The 19,035-nt window shown below is 40.4% G+C and overlaps 1 long non-coding RNA gene across 2 annotated transcripts in view; it reads left to right on the forward strand.

Moving 5' to 3' along the window:
• The window catches only part of LOC125619063, a 58,381-nt gene extending 46,205 nt beyond the window's left edge, over positions 1–12,176 (forward strand). For both annotated transcript variants that reach the window (XR_007350543.1, XR_007350544.1), the window contains exons 2-5: positions 636–778; positions 909–1,131; positions 8,083–8,227; positions 10,618–12,176. This is a non-coding gene — a long non-coding RNA (uncharacterized LOC125619063). The remainder of the gene's footprint in view (positions 1–635; positions 779–908; positions 1,132–8,082; positions 8,228–10,617) is intronic.
• The last annotated feature ends 6,859 nt before the right edge of the window (positions 12,177–19,035 follow it).

Genomic DNA, 19,035 nt, shown 5'->3' on the forward strand with positions numbered 1-19,035 from the left:
AGAGAGGCGTGGTCTTGAGGGTGCCAGCCTTGGAGGAGATGCCCGAGAGCAGAGACTGTGAGAAGCTGAAAGACGGGCATATATGGCCCTAGGACAGAGGGGAGGCACCTCTGCAGGAGGCTAGAAAATTGAGATGTGCTTTTTCTAGGCGAGCAACTACCCCCTCCCCCAGGCTTGGGGAGAATAACCCCCTCTCATCTTCAATATTGACCTTCAAAGAAAAAAAAATCCATCTTAATACATTCTCAGTAGATCATGAAGCCGTTTATTTAATATTATTTGGATAACAAGCCTCCACATGAATGGGATTCGAATGTCAGTTGTCTTAGGGGAAAAAAGATTTATTGGTTGGTAAATATTGAGAAAGAAAAGCTGATAAAGAACGGCTTCAGCTGTGGCTTCTGCCGGGAGCCGGAGAACAGGCCTGTGTTGTATTTTGGGGCCCTGGGAAGGCAAAAAATTGTGAATGTCTTTCTTTGTTGGTGGGTGTAAAAGTGGAGCCCGCTACAAATAATTTCTTATTTCTGTTTGCATAGATTTTAAATTATGTAGCTTCCTTACCTTGTTAAGTATTAAAGCAGTCTTGTTTAAGGAAAAGTCACTTAAATAATGAAGCTTATGTATCTTGTTTTCAGACATCAATATCTGGCTTTGAGTGGCAAAAAAGGGATAAAGGCATGTGGATTCAGAGCTCGCTGGGATGCTTGGCAATTCTAATTCCACCCCAGGCTGCAAATGGACACAAAACTGTTGTGACTGTTGAAGAAGAGAAGGCTGGGTGAGCACGTGGTGCTGGGAAATTGTATTTTCTTTTTCGAGTTCTTCTGTTTCCGAATATTTAATCCTACTGTTCTCTTCTTTAGTGAAGGTCTCTTTAGTAAAGAATCTCTTTCCTGAAATTGCTTCAGGCAACACAGAAGCGGGATTCAGAAGCACCCAGGCCCAGGCTTGGCAGGGCTCATGTGAGGAAAGACTGCCATCTCGTGGTCAGTTAGGTTTTCTACAACCCAGTGAACAGCCAGGCTGCAGAAAGCCAGAGCCTGGGTTGAAAATGATGCTGGAAGCTTCTGCAGGACAGTCTGGATACCTTTAGAAACCACCCAGGAAATAACTGAGTACCCTCCATCCAAGGTAGGTGCCAGTGAACATTCTACATGCACTTTGTCATTTCCTGAGTCAAGCATGGGCTTCATGCATACTCTGTAGGCTAAACAAAAATGAGGTAGAAACGCGGGGAAAATATAATTCCATGGTGAGAACAAAGAGAGGAACATGTATTTACCAATGCTTCCTGTGTTCCTGGCAGAGAGCTGAAGGAATAATACCCAGGCTGAGGAAGGAAAGTAACTTGTGTCAAAGGTCAATGAATGCCAGTTTAGATGAGCAGAAGTGGCCAGAGTGACCTGTGGTCTTTTGTTCAACAGGGCATCCAGTTAGCCTCTGAGACAAAGCCAGGCCTAAGCAGGCAAGATACACAGATATGCGATTTCTTTATTTTTCCAAAATTAAATTAAATCTGATTGTAAAAACATTATACAGGTTATTTTTTAAAAAGGAAATCAAACAATATATGATGTACAAAGAAGAAAATAGAAGATTGGAAGCCTTGACACCCTACTCATCCATTACTAGCCCTTAGTCGGCCAAACTTTCAGACAGCTCACCATGAATGTATACAAGCAGAAATTAAAATACACTTTATGAATGCAATATATTCAGTAACCTGCTTCTTTTTTAAAAAATATTTATTTTTTAGGTGGACACGATATCTGTATTTTTTTTTTTTAATTTTTATGTGGTGCTGAGGATCAAACCCAGTGCCTCATGCATGCTAGGCGAGCGCTCTACCACCGAGCCACGACCTCAGCCCAGTAATCTGCTTCTTAATTCAACACTATGTAGAAGGCTTCACTCCAGGTCAATAAATACAGGACAGCATCAATGTTTTTTTTTTTAAACAATTGCATAATAGCCATTGATAAGTAATATTGATTTGATTCCTGTTATGTGCTAGGCACTGTACTAAATACATGAGTGATCTTCATAATCTCATAATAACTCTGTAAGCAGAGGTTTTTATTATGCTCATTACACAGATGAGGAGAGTGAGACACAAAGAAATTAATCAGCACCGTCAGGATGTCTGACTTCAGAGTACATGTTCTACATGAATTAAAAGCAGGCCACTAGGCTAGAGATGCTCCATCATTTACATACCAGTTTTCCTGATGGACATTAAATTGTTTGCAATTTTTGGGGGGGAATAAAACATAAGGTTTTAATGAAATGTTAGGGCATATACATCTTTGTACACTAGTAAATGTTCTCCTTAAGTGAATCTAAAAGTGCAGTGTCCAGGCGAAAGTATTTGCTCAATTTATTCTCTGATGAGTCCAGCTTCCCTCCAGACAAGTTTACCAACTCATACTCCCACCAGCTGTATATGAGGAATTCCTGTGCCTCATGTCCTGTCAATACTAAGCTTTTTCATCATTTTCCCCTCTTTTTCTCTGCTTTATTAAAAAAATGGCCTTTGTAAAAATAGCAAGAATAAGTACAATACACCCCTGTAAACACTCACCTATTATAGATGCATCAATTGTGAACAATTTGCTACATTTGCTTTCTCTCTCATTCTGTATTCATTTTTATCAAGCTTTAGAGTTAGACATCATTACACTCAATGCCTAAATATTTCATCATGTTTCTCTTAAGAAAAAAGGGCATGCTTCTGTATTAGCATAATATAACCATTAAACTTGGGAGATATTACACTGATAAATTACAGTTTTCCAACACAAAATCCACATCAAATTACAGAATATTTGCTGGGTGCAGTGGCTCATGCTTGTAATCCCAACTACTCAGGAGGCTAAGGCAAGGGGGATTGAAAGTTCAAGGCCAACCTCAGCAATTTAGCAAGATCCTCAGCAACTTAGTGAGACCCTGTCTCATAATTAAAAATAAGAAAGACTGGGGATGTGGCTCAATGGTAAAGCACCTCTGGGTTCCATCCCCAGTAGTAAAAGAAAATTACAGAACCTTAAATAGCTCTTTATAATCCAGAATAGAATCCAGATTCATATTGAGTTTTGTAGTCATGTCTCTTTATCTCCTTTAATCCAGAACAGCTCTCCAGTCTCTGTGGTCTTTCATGACATTGGTAGTTTGAAGAGTACTATAGCTTGGATCCTAAGTGTTCTGGAAAATCACATGTTAAAGGCTTGATCTCTAGGTGGTGCTTGGGAAGTGATGGAACCTTTAAGAGGTGGGGCCTAATGAGAGGCCTTTAGGTCACTGGGTATGACCTCTTGAAAGGATTATGGTACCTTGGTCTCTTCCTCTTTTTCTCTGTTGCTTCCTGACCATAAGGGGAGTGGTTTTGCTTTATATGGAGTAAAATTTGACTTCTTTCATTTACAAAGTCTTTGAGATTCATCTGTCCTTCTCTAATTTTTTCATTTTAATAGGCAGATAATCCCAAATTTGGCCAGTGGTGGTACCTTCAAGTTGAAGCTGTGTTCTCAAAGCACTTTCTTGCTCTCTGGCATAATGAGATGCTCCAGGTTCATCTTGCACTTTCAAGATGGAAAAACTCAGGCCTGGAATCAGTCGTTTCCCCCAAGAGCCTACCTGTCTTTGTTTATATGTTTATTTAATCTCTCTTACTATTACTAGTTTTCAAATTTATCTACATTTGATATTTTTGGTGTACAGTTCCAGGAATTTTAACACATGTAGATTTCTGAAATTGCCCCTGCAATAGAGACATAGAACAACTCCAAATCATCAAATTATATACCTTAAAATATATGAATTGGAATTATTAACCATACTTCAATAAAACTGGAAGAAAAAAAGATACCTGACAGTCCTGTTGTACTCAGAAACGAATCCTTGATGCCTGTGTTCCCCCTTCCCTGACAACTGCTGCTCTTGTTCCTATCTTTATAACTTTACCTTTTCTAAAATGTTACATTGTATGAAATCCCACAATGTGCATCTTTTGAATCTGGCTTGTTTCATTCAGAATGTCTTTGAGATCCATCCATCTTGGGTGCTGCTGCAAGGAAGGAACTGCTACTGCATGGGCAAAGAATCATTGTGAAGTGATGTAGACAGGAACAGGAAGTACTCAGAAATAGAAAATATTCAGGTACAGGAAGTGCTCAGAAACAGGAAGTACCAGGAGCAGGAAGGGATAGAGACCTTTTCTCTCTTCCAGCCTCAGTCTCCCTCTATTAATCACTGTTGGCAAATCCCGGTGGAAAGCAGCTGGTTGAACAGAAACTAAGGCAAAATCTCAACCCTAGCATCACAAGCTGAGAATAGAGCAGTGGGTTTAGAATTTAGAAGAGCTTAATAACTGCATTGACCAGGAGCCGTGGCACATGCCTGTAATCCCAGTGTCTTGGGAAGCTGAGGCAGGAGGATTGCAAGTTCAGAGCCAACCTCAGCAACAGTGAGGCGCTAAGCAACTCAGTGAGACTCTATCTCTAAATAAAATACAAAATTGGGCTGGGGATGTGGCTCAGTGGTTGAGTTCAATCCCAGGTAACAAAAAACAAACAAAGAAACAACAACAAAAAACTGAATTGTTCTTTGGATATATTTGAATGACTGCATAACTTTGGATTAAATAAAAGTCCAAAATTTATTAATAATCTCTACAATTTCTCTTTCATTGGGAAATTCTTATTTATGCCAGACACATCCTTCCTTCCTTCCTTCCTTCCTTCCTTCCTTCCTTCCTTCCTTCCTTCCTTCCTCTTTCTTTCTCTTCCCCTCTCTCATTCCTCCCTCCCTCCCATTCCCCACTTCCCTTTCTTCTTTTCTCCTGTTCATTACTCTTTGTGGATCATTTCTAACTACAAAATAATTAGGTCTCAATGAACCTCTGGGAAAACTTGGCATCTTCAAATTTTTCTCCTGCCTCAATCTCTACTCCTTCCTGACCTTCCCCATGCCCTTTGTGGAGGTATTGCAGGTTTGGGGGACAGTGACATTACATGTTTAATGGTACTCCATGACTCATGGCATCTCAGATTAAGATTCAGAAGCTCAGACTATATCCCTGGGTAAAGCATATGAATGGGAATGAGGGAATATGGTCATCACCCGTCTTGTATAAATAGTATTAAGATAAAAATGAGACATAAGGCAGGTAAGTGATTTAAAAACTTTTTGGATGCTTGTAGGAACACTTTTCTGACTGAACACACATACATGTCTGATTTTGTCTTCTTCTGAAATTCCATTAGAAAAAACAATGCTCACAGGAGCCTTCAGAGAGGCTCTAAATTTGTCTCATTTCCCCCCATGCCTGTGCCACTCACAGAGAAAACAGTGGGACAGACAACTCCAAACCCCCTGGGAGTTGAGCAGTGCACATCCTGCATAGCCAGATACAATAGCCCTTGTGGTTCTGCATACAGAAGTCTGAAATTAATCTCACTGAGCCAAAGTTGAGGAATTGGAAGGTCTTGTTCCTTCTGGAGAGTCTAAGGAATAAGTTTTCTTTCTTCCTTTTTTTTTTTGGCTTCTAGAGGTGCATATATTTCTGGGTTTGTAACCCCTTCCTCTTTTTTCAAAGGTCATCACTCCAATATCTGTTTCTGGTGTCACATGGGCTTCTTTCTCATTTGACCTTCTTGTCTTCCACTTATAAGATTCCTGATGATTACATTTAAGGCTTTCCTGGATAATCCAGGATAATCTCCTCATCTCAAGATCCTTAACTTGATCTTTTGTTATATGAGAAAAATGAATTTCTGTTGTTCTGAGCCATCCAGGCCTGAGTAATTTGTTATGGCAGCCCTAAACCAGCACAGCATGTAACAAGCCTGAGTGGGGTCAGGCCAGGGTAGATATGGGGCTGCTATTTGCTCCCCTCTTATTTCTAGGCATGGTAGCCCTGATATTGCTCAAATGAGCAGAAGTTACAGCCAGGTGTTCTTGATGGCTTTGTTAGTTAGCATCTTGTCACTATAACAAATACCAGAATTGATCAATCTTTTTTCTTAAAATAAGAAAAAGTTCATTTTGGCTCAGAGGTTGGGAGATTCCAGTTCAGGAACAGGTGGACACATTGCTTTTAGGCCTCTGGTCAGGGAGTAGCAGCACACCGTGGTGGGAAAGTGTGGTGAAGGGAAAGAGAGAAAGAGGAAGGGGTAAGTTTCAATCGTCTTCTTCAAGGTCATGCCCCCAATAATCCGAAGATGTCCCACTAGATCCCACCTATTAAAGGTTTCACCACCTCTCAATAGTGACACACTATGGACCTTGGGGGACATTTAAGATCCAAACTATAGCAATGGCTGACAGCAGAATGGGGAATCCTGTCCGTGTAATGTGACTGAGGACAAGAAGGAGTTTTCTGGTCTTGGTGATGAGGCACATGCTTGGCTGCTGCAGAAAGATCAGGATCTTTCTCGGGTGGCAGAAGTGATGCCGAGTATTCCACACAGCTTTACTGAATGAACACTGACAACCAGGTCAGTCACTTTAACCTGGCAACAGCTGGCTATCAGCACGTCTCCTGATGGGCAGGAAAATCGACCTACCTGATACTGAGGCCTGGAGTGGGAGAGATGGATGCTCTTTTAGAAATGTGGTTTTTCTGAGGATGTGTTGAGGATCAGCATTCTGGGTTTTGATGAGCAATGGCTTGACAGGTTTATCCATTGTCTAATCATGACGTGGGAGCACAAGGATTGGAATAGGAAGGGCTGGCACTTAGACAGAGCCAACCCCACAGACATTTCAAGGGGGGGCTGCACTGCCCTTCCTTTCTCCCACCCTCTGAGAAATGTGGTAAATATCTCTCATTATCTACAGGTGTGATGGTGCACACCTGTAATCCCAAGCAACTTGGGAGGAAGAGGCAGGTGAACTGCAAAGTCTAGGCTAACCTGGGCCATTTAATGAGACCCTGTCTCAAAATAAAAATAAAAAGGGCTGGGATGTAGTTCAGGGGCAGAGTGCTTGTCTAGCATGTGCCAGGCCCTGGGTTTAATTTCCAATACTTAAAAAAAAAAAAAAGGTCCTCCATCATCACCTCTCATGTGTATCTTTTTGTGTCTTTAAGTAACCACATTATTAAATCTTCAGGGAGTGTAAGCAACATGGGTTTTAAAATTTGAAAAAGAACAGACTGGATTCAAGAATAACCCATGTTACCTCCTGTCTGTGTGATTCTGAGCAAGTTATTTTTTCCTCTCTGGTTCTTCATTTCATCATCTGTAGAGTGGGGGATATTAATCACTTCTTAGATACTACAAAGGGTTTTGATAAGGACAAATATGTAAAAACTGCTTTGTAAAATACTAAAGGGAAGGAAAGAAATTAATATTTAAAGAGCACTTCCCAAGTATCAGGCACACAGTAGCTGCAGTGGTAATTGCCCTCAACATACACTTTCCTCTTCGCATTGACATGGTGTTTTAGATTTCATGACTTATTCTATGAAACTGGAAGGGGAAGGTAGAAGATAGAACAATTGCCTAAATCACTCAAGAGTAGAAGTATATAAATATGTTTCAGTGGCACAGTCACTAGAGATACTTCAACAAACAAGGAATTATATTCCACTGGTGAGAAATGAATAAAAAAGACATTAATGAGTAAATCAGACAATTATAGTAAAATAACTATGAAAAGTAAATAACACAGATGATATGACAGAGAGCACCTATAAGGTGGGTCACTTCAAATTGAGGAATCATAAAATTCCTCTTTAGAAGCATTGCATTTGCATTGAGATCTAAGCAGGAGGAATCTAATCATGTGAGATTGCGGGGAAAAGCATCCAGGAGATGGGAAAAGCAAGTACAAAATCTCCAGGGGGATCATGAGGTTTGTGTATATCAGAGCAGAAAAAAACGAGGAAGTGATTGGATCATGAGGGCTTTGGCCTTAACTATGGATTAAGCCATTGAGGGATTCATAGCTGAATGGATTATTGGAAGGTAGTAGAAACTGTAGGAAGCAGAACCTATTTGAAGGGAGTGAGTCCTTGGGGGTGCACCCTTGGGGACTATGTCTTATCGACTAGCCCCTTCCCCTCTTTCTGTTTCCTCACAGCCATGATGTGATGAGCCACACCTTTCCGCCATGATGCTCTGTCTCAAAACAAACCTAAAAGCAATGGAGTCAGCTGACTATGGACTGAAACCTTTGAAACTGCCAGCCAAAATGAATCTTCCCCTTTTAAAGTTGATTATCTCAGGTATTTTGTCACAGTGATGAAAAGCTAACACACAGAAGATAAGGGTACAGAGGTAGACAGGTCATTTGTGAGCCTTCAAGGTGAAGGCAAGCGGGCAAAGTGAATTTGAGATGCATTGGGAAGTCTGTGCACAAGTTTAGGCAGAGGAATGACTCCATCTTCCACTCTTGATGTGGCTAGTATTATGTAATTCTGTGTTTGTCAGACATCTTCTGGCTTTGTATCCATTAAAGGAAACCAGTGAGCTGGTGGGAGGAATGGGAACTTGGGTTCTCTTAGATCACACCACTTGGGGACCATCTGTTATACCCCAGGTTCCAGCACTATCTTGTTTCCTGTCACCAACTTTAAGCATGGGGGTGACTTTAAAGGTAGGGATGTCTATAAGGGAAAAAGATAAGAACAAAATCCCCTTTCCCTGGTCAATTGGACAGATCATCAAATCAAGCAGCAGTTGATCAGTGAGGAAGACTTTCCTGAAAATCTCTGGGAGCAAGAATCAACTACATGTGGTCCATTCCACAGCCAAACAGTTCTGCTGCTGTAAACCAGAGCCCTCTCCCCTCTACCTGCCAGGGTGGGCTTTCCCTGCTGGTAACAGATACATGGAATCCAGACTCTCCCCATAAAAGACTTTCATTGATTTTCTCCTGATAACAAATACATAAAGAATATAAATAAAAGATAATTCAAAAATGAAAAAAGCACCATTTTTGCAAAATAAATATTTCTGCAAAAATATTTCTATATAATAATTATGACAATGTATAATAGATTTTATTATTAATTTATCAAGCATGATATTAAAATTAAACAGAAAACTTGTCTGATCGTTTTCTCATGAATAAATTCAGATTAACAAAAAAAGTCATACTTTGCTAAAACTGTTAAAATTAACTATATGACTACTTCCGTTTCCATTTATTTACCTACCCTAAGAGGTAGCTACTATCTTAAATTCTATAGAAGTTCAAAATTGCTCCTTCTCCTTTTAAAGAGTTTCCTTACATACTTTTTTGTTTTGAAAAAATTTAAACTTACAGAAAAGCTGCAGAATAGTACAATAAATACCCATCTGCCCTCCTCTTGATTTGCCAGTTGTTAACATTTTGTTCCATTTGTTATCTGTCAGTTTATCCATCCATCTACCATTTACCTATCACTTCTATCCTATCACATCTATCTCCTCCATCACACCAATTTCATCTATCATTTATCTATCACATCTATGCTATCTATCTATCCTATGCATCTATGTATCTATCTAAGTCCATTTTGTGATACTATAAAATAATACCACAGACTGTCTAGTTTATAAGCAAAATGTTCATTAGGCTTATGGTTCTGGAGGTTGGGAAGTCTGTAGGAGCTGCATATGGTTAGGGCCTTCTTGCCACATCATCCCATGGTGGAAGGCAGAACAAGAGACCAGGACTGAGAGACAGAGAGACTGAGAGGGGGCTGAACTAACTTTTATAACAAACCCACTTTTGTGATAACAAATGTGCTCCCACAATAATGACACTAATCCATTCATGAAGGCAGAGCCCCCATGGCAATGCCACCTGCTAAAATCCCCACTCTTCACTACTGTTGAATTATGAATTAAGTTTCTAACACCCACAATTTGGGGGACACATAGCACTATTTATCTGTCATCTGCCAAAATACATTATATCATATTATACCATGTCATATCATCATCAATCTGTTTTGGTTGAACCCATTTAAGATGTAGTTGCACAAGTATACCCTTTCATTTGTAAGTGTTCTGTGCATCTCTTAAGACCAAGGACATTGCCTACATCAAAATCAGAAAATTCAGCATCATGTGACATTATCATATAATATACAGTCTGTATTCAAGTCCCCTGTTGTCCCAGTACAGTCCTTTGTAACTGTTTCTCTGTTTGCTTGTTCCAGGATTCAACTCAGTGTCACAGATTCCATCTTTTGTCCTATCTCTTTAGCCTCCACTTCTCTAGAACAGTTCCTTAGCCCTGTTTCCCCATGCATTGACAATTTTGAAAAGTCCAGGCCCGTTGTTTTCAGAATGTCCCTCAATTTGGATTTGTCTGATCGTTTCCTCATGAATAGGTTCAGATTAAAAAAAAAAAAAGAAAGAAAGAAAAAAAACCTCAACTTTTAAAGCCCCCTTAAAAGGCTTCACACTAAATGAAATCTGCTGTCAATTTGCTTTGACACCAGAGACTTTATTGCACAGGGGAATTGAGCTGGTATGGCAAAGTCCACCTCTGGAACAGATTTGAGGGAAGTTGAGTAAGGCTGGTAGCTGAATTGTCTTCTTGACACTTCAATTGAGCTTCCAGGGGATCCAGAGATCTCTGTTATAGCCTGAGTTAACTCTTTGTTTCCATTCATCTCTGCAGTGTGCCTTCCAGAACTACAGCTCTGCTCTGCTCTGCTCCAGACTTACCAAGGTCATCATCCAGGAAAAATCACCAGAAAGAGGCCTGGGAGCCAGAGAGTTGGGCCCCATGACTGGCAGATGCTTACCACATCGGCTGCTGGGACAGAGGCCAGCAGAGTGAAAAGGCATGTGGAATCCCAATAGGCAAAAAGCAATTTCCTGCACTGAGGCTTGGCTAAGAGACTGCAGTTTTACACCTCCCTGCATATTCAAAGGCTGGGGGGGCGGGGTTAAAGGCAAGACTTGAGCCTAATGCTTCATTTTCAGAGGCCCAGCAGCCAGAAGCCCTCATACCCTGCCCAGGCTAGAAGTACTGCTTCTCCTCCCTAAGTGTCCAGGACCCCGCTGTGCTCCTGGAGGCATAGGGACAAGGCCCCAACTCACTGTCTCCCATGAGTCTCAGGGTCTCACACTAGGTGGCACAATTTAGCTGTAGGTCTTCTTAAGCAAAATTCTTCACATATTTTTCCCCACTAAAGGGCTTGCCTAAATCCCTGTTTCCATTTATCTCAGAAAGGGTGGGGAGATGGGAAAAAGGAGAGAGACCTGCAGGATCCTTTGTTGTGTCTTTGGCATCAGAGGTATGAGCTCCCTACTCTATCCACCACTTCCTGGAGACCATGTTTGAGACATTGGCTTCTCCATGATGAGTCCACTTAGAAGAAATTTCTGCTAATGTGGGTCGACTAGAAGGACATGAACTCCAGAGCTGGGTCCCCTAACTGCTTTGCCATCCCATGGCTTAACCCTTTCTAGTTTTGGTCTTCTTAGCAGAAAAATGGAGATAAAATTCACAGAGCTGCCAAGAGAATGGTTTTAGACCATCAGACGTACACTAAGAATGACAGAGATTAATAGTCTGGGATCCACCCAGAGCCTTCAAGAAATCTCCAGGTACACTTCAAAAGAATGGCCGACTTGGAAAAGAAATAAAATTACATCTTTACTTTCATAAAAATACCCAGCAACTCATTTCAGGGTAATGTTTGGAGCCAACCTTGAACCATACGTGCTTCCAAAAATGGCACTTACTTTTCAATTTCATCCTTATAGGTGAATGTTGTGGGTCCAACATTTCATGGGAACTTAATATGTTGGTTGAACCTAAGCATGTACCATGTACCATCTGCCTTGTACTACAGCCGCCCCTGTCCTCATTCACAGTTTGCTTTCCAAGATTTCAGTTGATCTCAGTCCAAAAATGTTACATGGAAAATTTCAAAAATAAGCAATTCATAAGTTTTAAATTGCATGCCATTCCAATTAGCATGATGAAATCTCATGCACTCCTTCCCCAACTCACCTGGAACATGACTTGTCCCATTGTTTAGTGCATTCACCCTGTACCCATCCGTTAGTCATTTAGCCATCTCAGTTATCAGATCTACTGTTGTGGTATTATAGTGTTTCTGTTCCAGTAATCCCTATTTCACTTAAAGGGCAAGAGTAGTGATGCACAGGAGGCACCAGGGCATAAAAATGTGATGCTATATGGCAAAGCTGCAGGACGTATAGGGGGAAAAATCATATACAGGGTTCCATACTATCTGCAGTTTCAGGCATTCACTATAACCTTGGATTGCATCCTCCACAGATAGGGCAGGACTATTGTAACTATATTTATCTTATTTAATCTTACCCCTTCAAATAGTAAATGTTACATCATTCTACAAATAAGGACACTGAACTCAGAGAGGTTGCAACTTGCTCCCAGTCTTTTTCATAGAAGGAAGAGGAATGAAGCTTCTCTGGTTCTCTTTTCTCTGGGATGGTCTGTATGAGAGGTTGCCTTTAAAAATGGCACCTATGATTCCTCCCTGCTGTGTAGGCTCATATCCATTAACAGGTGGAGTCTGTCTCTCTCCTCCTTAAATGTGGACTGGCCTATGACTTGCTTTGACCAGTGGAATGATATAGCGATGACACTGTGTCAATGTCAAGCAGACCTTTTAGGAGATCTGGGAGTTTCTGCTTTTGCCTTCCTGGAGCTGCCATGTTGTAGGAAGTTCAGGCTATACCGAGAGATGGGAGCCATGAGACAAGTCCTTGGAGGATGAGACACCACATAGAGAAGGAGGGTGCCTTCCAGGCCTACCCAGCTAAATACCTTAGAGACTATAGCTGACATGATGTGGAGTAGAAAGTCCCCCAGTCAACCCTCAGAGTGGTGAGACACAATACGTTGTTATCTACATTTAATAATTTATTTCAATTTAATAATAAATTGTTTTAAATCACAGCATTTTTGGAGTAGTTAGTTGCACAGTGATAAATAACTAGAGTTGTCTATCATTTTTTTCACTAAAAATTAACTTCTTATGGCCAAAGGTCAACTCTGAAGTTTTTCAAAATGACAAACAACTGGGTTATGTTCTTCCTGGAGCAGTGAGAGGATCCTTGTCTTCTGAGAAAAATCAACGTTCACTTATGTCTCTGCAAACTGTTCTCACCACATTTGTTGGTGTTAGTGGTGGTGGCTTGAACTCAGAGCAGGAAATTTCCATTCAAGTCCTCTGCTTTTGGTGGGCTGGAACACAGTTTACTTTGAGAAACACGTGTATTTTCTGGGGATAGTTTAGTGTATCTTGTAAGGCTCTAATGCAGTGGTATCCTTATGCTGATATAGTGTGAACAGAAAGGATGGACTGGAGACATTACAGAAAGATCTAGATGTTTGTTTTGGCTTGGCAAGGAGCTGTGTTTTAAGCCCTGACAAAGACAGGTGATCTAACAGATGCCTCATCGATAAAAAGTCTGCTGAAATGAGGTGCTTGGGAAGGTGGATTTGGAATGATGGTTTTCTCAGAATGTAGCTTACTTCTCTATGACCATTTTTTTCCGGGGGGGGGTGTGATGGGAGAGGTGTCAAGTCTGTCCTTATGTTTGTAGCACAAATGCTGGCACTGTGTTTGAGTTCCCTAAGTCAACTTCAATAAAGAACAAGAAAACAGAGTCAAGACACAAAATGCAAAATCATTTCTCAAGCATCCTATTTTCTACCTGATGGCTTTTCTTGAACGTTTTCTAGCTCCCAAAAGCCTCTTGGAAACTATGATGGAAGAACATACCCTCAAATATAATGCTCATTTTTGTTTCCTCCAGGAGCCAATAGGTGGTGGTAACAGGCCAGCAAAGAAGTACCTGCTAAGTTGGGTTCAGACTCCTTGTCAAGGCAATGAGAGCAGCTCTGTGATTTAAGTAAAAAAAAAAAAAAAGCATTGTAAGTCCAAATGCCTGTAATGTAGACACTAACTGCTCGAAACAGACTGGCTTAGTGAGGATGCCATTTTTCATGGATTGCTCATTTCCTTTAGCTGAAATTTCAATCAACCAATTATCTGGGTCGTATAGTTGGAGTAGTCAGGCTGCCGCTGAGCATTTACCATGTTAGGTGCAATCTTCAGGGGTTACCAAGAATGTTCTAGGTGTGGTTCTTGCCCTGGTAGGGGCTGGAAGTTTCTTGAGGATATGGTTCAATCCCAGAAAGAGGCAAAAATATGCAAACAGCCTGAAGAGTATAGACACAAACAATCCCATACATGGTCACTGTTAGGATATGTGGGGGTAGAAAGGATGAAAGATGTGATTGGGAAACTGGATACGGAGGGATGGGTGTGAGGCTGGCTTACTCAGGAAAGAGATGATGAAGGCATGAAATCTGAGAGGAATTTGGAAGAAGACAGGAGACTTGGTGAGACAAGATATCATGAAGCAGGAGGAAGCATTGCAAGGACCAAGAGTGATGGGAGTTTGATCACTTTGATCAGGTAGAGGATGAGAAATTTGGGGTCAGTGCAGCTAGCTGACAGAGGATGGTGACCAGGAGTTGATGGCAAGAAACTTCCAGTGGGGTGTCTCCTGTGCATTTGGAACTGGCCATGTCAGTGTGGCTGATCTTAATGTCAGTGGCACGCCAGATTCAGAGGCACTAACAGGATTTCTCTTGCCTGACATGTTCTATCCCACGTTCCTGTTCCTGAATACCTTTCAGCCTTCTGCAGCTTTCTAGACTAAAATCTTTATTAGCAAAGGTGGCATCACAAAAGCTATATCATTGTCCCTAGGGAGCCTCCTGGAGCTCCCTCCCCAATCACTGAAACTCTTTTATTTGATATGATTCTACAAATGTTTGGTGTGCTTTATAAATCTTTTACTGGGTGTGATTTACACAGATACACACTATGAAGAACCTCACTGGATTGACAGGACCAGAGACGCCCCAATTTGGGAGAAGTAATGTTTTTAAAATAATATATTTCAAATGTTTTTGATCACAGGCTGAGGCCGTAGCTCAGTGGGAGAGTGCTTGCCTTCCATGTGGGAGGCACTGGGTTCGATCCTCAGCACCACATAAAAAAAGTACACAAATAAAATAAAGGCATGCTGTCCATCCACAATTACAAAAAAAAAAAAAAAAGTTAAAACAAATGTTTTTGATCACAAGTCATGTACAAAATATATTTTATTTACAATGTGACCCAATATATTATGTATTATATTATAATGTGTTAGCTATAATTGAAATAAAAAATTGTGAAACTTTGCCTAATATTTCATTTTAAACAATGCTGAAAGTGGTATACTAAATCAATCTGTTGATGCAAGAAATTCTCTTTTTTAGCTTGTATTCTTCTCTCCCAACAAGGTACCTCTAGATTGTCTTCCAAAAAAGTAGAAGCTCTCACTGCTTCAGAGACCTCCATTAATTTGCTTTTGGTGATGAGTTGAACAGAAGTTTATTGTTGCAGCCTCTGTAAGAAAAATCTAAGAAGATTGAGAGAACAAACAGGACTTGTGGCAAAATCAACATCAGAGAACTTAAAAGCATAAATTCTATTTACTCACATAGAGTTGATGTGATTATGTGTTTGACATTTAATACCTTTGCTTGCTCTATGTGGGAGAGCTTTCTCCTCCCACCAATTACATTTTAGAAATCTTCATTTCAAGGAGCAGCAGCTTCATGGAAAGTAGGCATGTGGTATAAATGCCATGAACTCCTAATGAGCAGGGTTATTGAGATCACCAGATAAGACAGCTTTTAGACACATTCAGCTCAGTCTTGGGACCAGGTAACAGTCTCCTGTCAATACCTGAGAGGGCTCCTCCTCCAGGCTCTCTGATAATACCTTGGCTGGAAGTGGCAATAAATCCATATAGATTCTTTCTCAGAAGGACATATAGATCTAAACTTTTTCTAAATTCTGTCAGGCCTTTCCACAAGTGGACTGGTTTTGTGGATCTCTCTTGAGTTCTGTTTGTTTGTTTGTTTCAGTGCTGAGAACTGAACTCAGGGCCTTGCATATGCTATGCAAGTGTCCCACTATTGAGCTACACCCTCAGACTAGCTCCCCCACCTTTTAAAATTCTGCTTGTTAATAACTCATAGTCAAAAGAGTGTCAATTAAATAAATAAGGGCAATACATGAGGGTTAACAGGTTTTAGTTAATATGTGACAATGGAACCCTTTAAAAGTACTGGCCAGTGGGTTGGGTCTCCAAAGCATGAGGCCCTGAATTTGATCCCTGACACTGAAGAAAAAATTTGGCCAAGCAGCAATGCCACTTATATTCCTGAGGACTAATAGTCATTTCTTTCTTGAATTACATAGAAATAGACGAGACAACAACAACAACAAAATAGTACTTTTCAAAAATCAACAGTATTACCCAGATTGTATGAAAAAAATGTTGCCTTGACATGTTTATGTCAAACACACTATTAAACATACTGATGCATTTTATTTCTCGGTATGTGGCATTTTGTCTCCTAATAACTATCCTGTTGTGACATGTGAACATCAGACATAAAAATACCCAATATGGCTCCCCCCGTTAAAATTCTAAGAATGCCATTTTTTTTCCCATCCTCTCCAGCTCAGTTTTATACTGACCTTAAAACTTCTGGTATTAAACCTGTCATATGGTGCTGCACATTTTATTCCATCAGCATTTTTTGTTGTTGTTGTATTGGTGTGTGTGTTAGACAAACCAAACAGCCTCTTGTCTACAATGAACGTGCAAGGGCAAGTCTTTTGGAGGAGCTTGGGTAAGCGCTGTGAAGGGACTTAAATTTCGGCTTCATGTGCATGATTGTTGAAGGCTCCCTGTCAGTCAACCCTGCACAGCCCAGGAAATGGGGAGGAAAAACAGTTCCCGTCTCCTAGAGATAAATAGGAGGTGGAGTAAAGGGGAAAGATATCACAAGGAAGCCATACGTGAGACTTCTTTGACCTAACAGAGCACCAAGAATCTGGTGTTGCTTTCCACGACATGCAAAAACTCAGTACAGCCAGCCTTCTATAGCCACAGGTTCTGTGTCTGTGGATTCAATCAACAGGATTGACTGAAAAAAAAAAAATATATATATATATATATTTAAATAGCATCTGTACTGAAAACATGCACTCTTTTTTTCTTGTCATTCACAAAACAATGCAATAATATTTACATAACACATTGTTATTAGGTATTACAAGTCATCTAGACATGATTTAAAGTATACAGGAAGATATGCATATGTTACATGCAAATACTATGCCATTTTATATAAGGGACTTGATTTTGGTATTCAAAAGGGATCCTGGAACTAATCCCCTATGGATACTGAGAACAGCTGCATATGCATATCCCATAAGTGCATATGTGCTGCATGTGTGTCCATATCCCATATGTGTGCTGTGAGTCTCTTCTTGGGTTACCTGAAAGTACAGGGATAATTTGACTCTTGTGGGATGTCTTGCTTAATTCCACTTGGGTTGTTTTTCTGAGGTTCACTGTGATCATGTTTAGACTTCTAGGGTGGTGGGAGGCATCATCCTCTCTTTCCTCTTCAGAACATCTGCTAAAGATGAGCAGTCACTTATTGTTTGCAAACTGGTCCCTTCACCCATTCTCATGCCTAGACCAGGCCCACATTGGTTGTGCCTGGATTATGACTCCCATGACTGTTTCCTACATTGGTTTTCTAATTTATCCTCTTTCTAAAATAAAACTCTGGGCATGTCACTAAGCTCATCTGCCCTTAGTGGGTACCCATTGCCTTCAGGGTAATATTCTAAAGCCTTAGAATAACAAGAGGCCCTTTAATGTCTGACCAGTCTTGCTTACTTATTCCCTTATGACAACATTCACACCTGCTCTCTGTGAGTTCGTGCTTCATTTCTTATGTAGGTATTATCTCCTCTCTTGAGAAGGTACCTGCTCCTCATCCATGACCATTCCCCATTGTTTTGTGGCAAGCTCCTACTTATACACACTCAGCACAAATATCACTTCTGTTAATCCTTCTCTGAGCCCTGCCCACTCCAAGCTCAACATGCACACAGTACAGCTTGGGCCTCTGTGTCTCTCGTGTGGGCACTTATGTGTCACGATTGCATTATTGCTGGTTTGTATGATTGGCCTTCTAACTGACTGAATTCCTTGGGGAGTAGATCCTGATACGTTTCTCTTTCCTCAGTGCTTAGCCTGGCCACTCCGCCCCACATATAAGAAGCCCTCCACGAATTCCTTATTAAAGAATATCATCTGTTTTGTTCTCTATTAGACCTCTGGTATTGCCTGGCACAGAGCAGGTACTTCATAAATATTTATGGAATGAACAAATGAGTGAACTAGTTAAATTACCTTCTTGGAGCTCTATTTTCAGAAAATAAATCCCTACCTTCCATTTGTTCTTACCTACCTCAAAGACATTTTATGTTCATGGGTCAGAAGATAGTATTGTTAGAATGACAGTATCACCCAGAGTGATTTAAGGATTCAGTGATTTTGCAAAAAAAAAATCCTAAAATTCATAGATAATTTTAAGGAACCCAGAATAGTGAAAACAATCTTGATAAAGGTGAACAAAGTTGGAGAAATCACATGTCATGGCTTCAAAACTTAATATAAAACTATAGTAATCAAAACAGTGTGGCACTGGCCTAACAATAGACCAGATAGACCAATGGAATAGAATTAACAGCCCAGAAATAAACTCTTACATTGAAAAGTATGCCAAGACCATTCAATGTGTCTTCAACAAATAGCATTCTTAAGCTGTCAACATACATGAGGAGAATGAAGTTGGACCCTTGCCCAACACCAAGTACAAAAATAAACTACAAAAATTTCCAAGACCTAAAAATAAGAGCTAAAACTGTAGAACTCTTAGAAGAAAACAGGGGGACATTTTTGTGTCCTTGGGTTTGACTATGGTTTCTACAATAGGGCATCAAAAGCACAAGTAATGAAAGATAAAAAAGAAAAATTGATTTTCACCCAAATTAAAAACTTCTGTGCATTGAAGGACACTATCAAGTGACATCAGGAAAAATGGCAGAGAAGAAAGTTACAAGAGTCCATCTCCCCACCTCAAAAACAATAACACTGA

Source organism: Marmota marmota, unplaced genomic scaffold (assembly GCF_001458135.2).
Source record: "Marmota marmota marmota unplaced genomic scaffold, marMar, whole genome shotgun sequence".
Classification (NCBI taxonomy): Eukaryota; Metazoa; Chordata; class Mammalia; order Rodentia; family Sciuridae; genus Marmota; species Marmota marmota.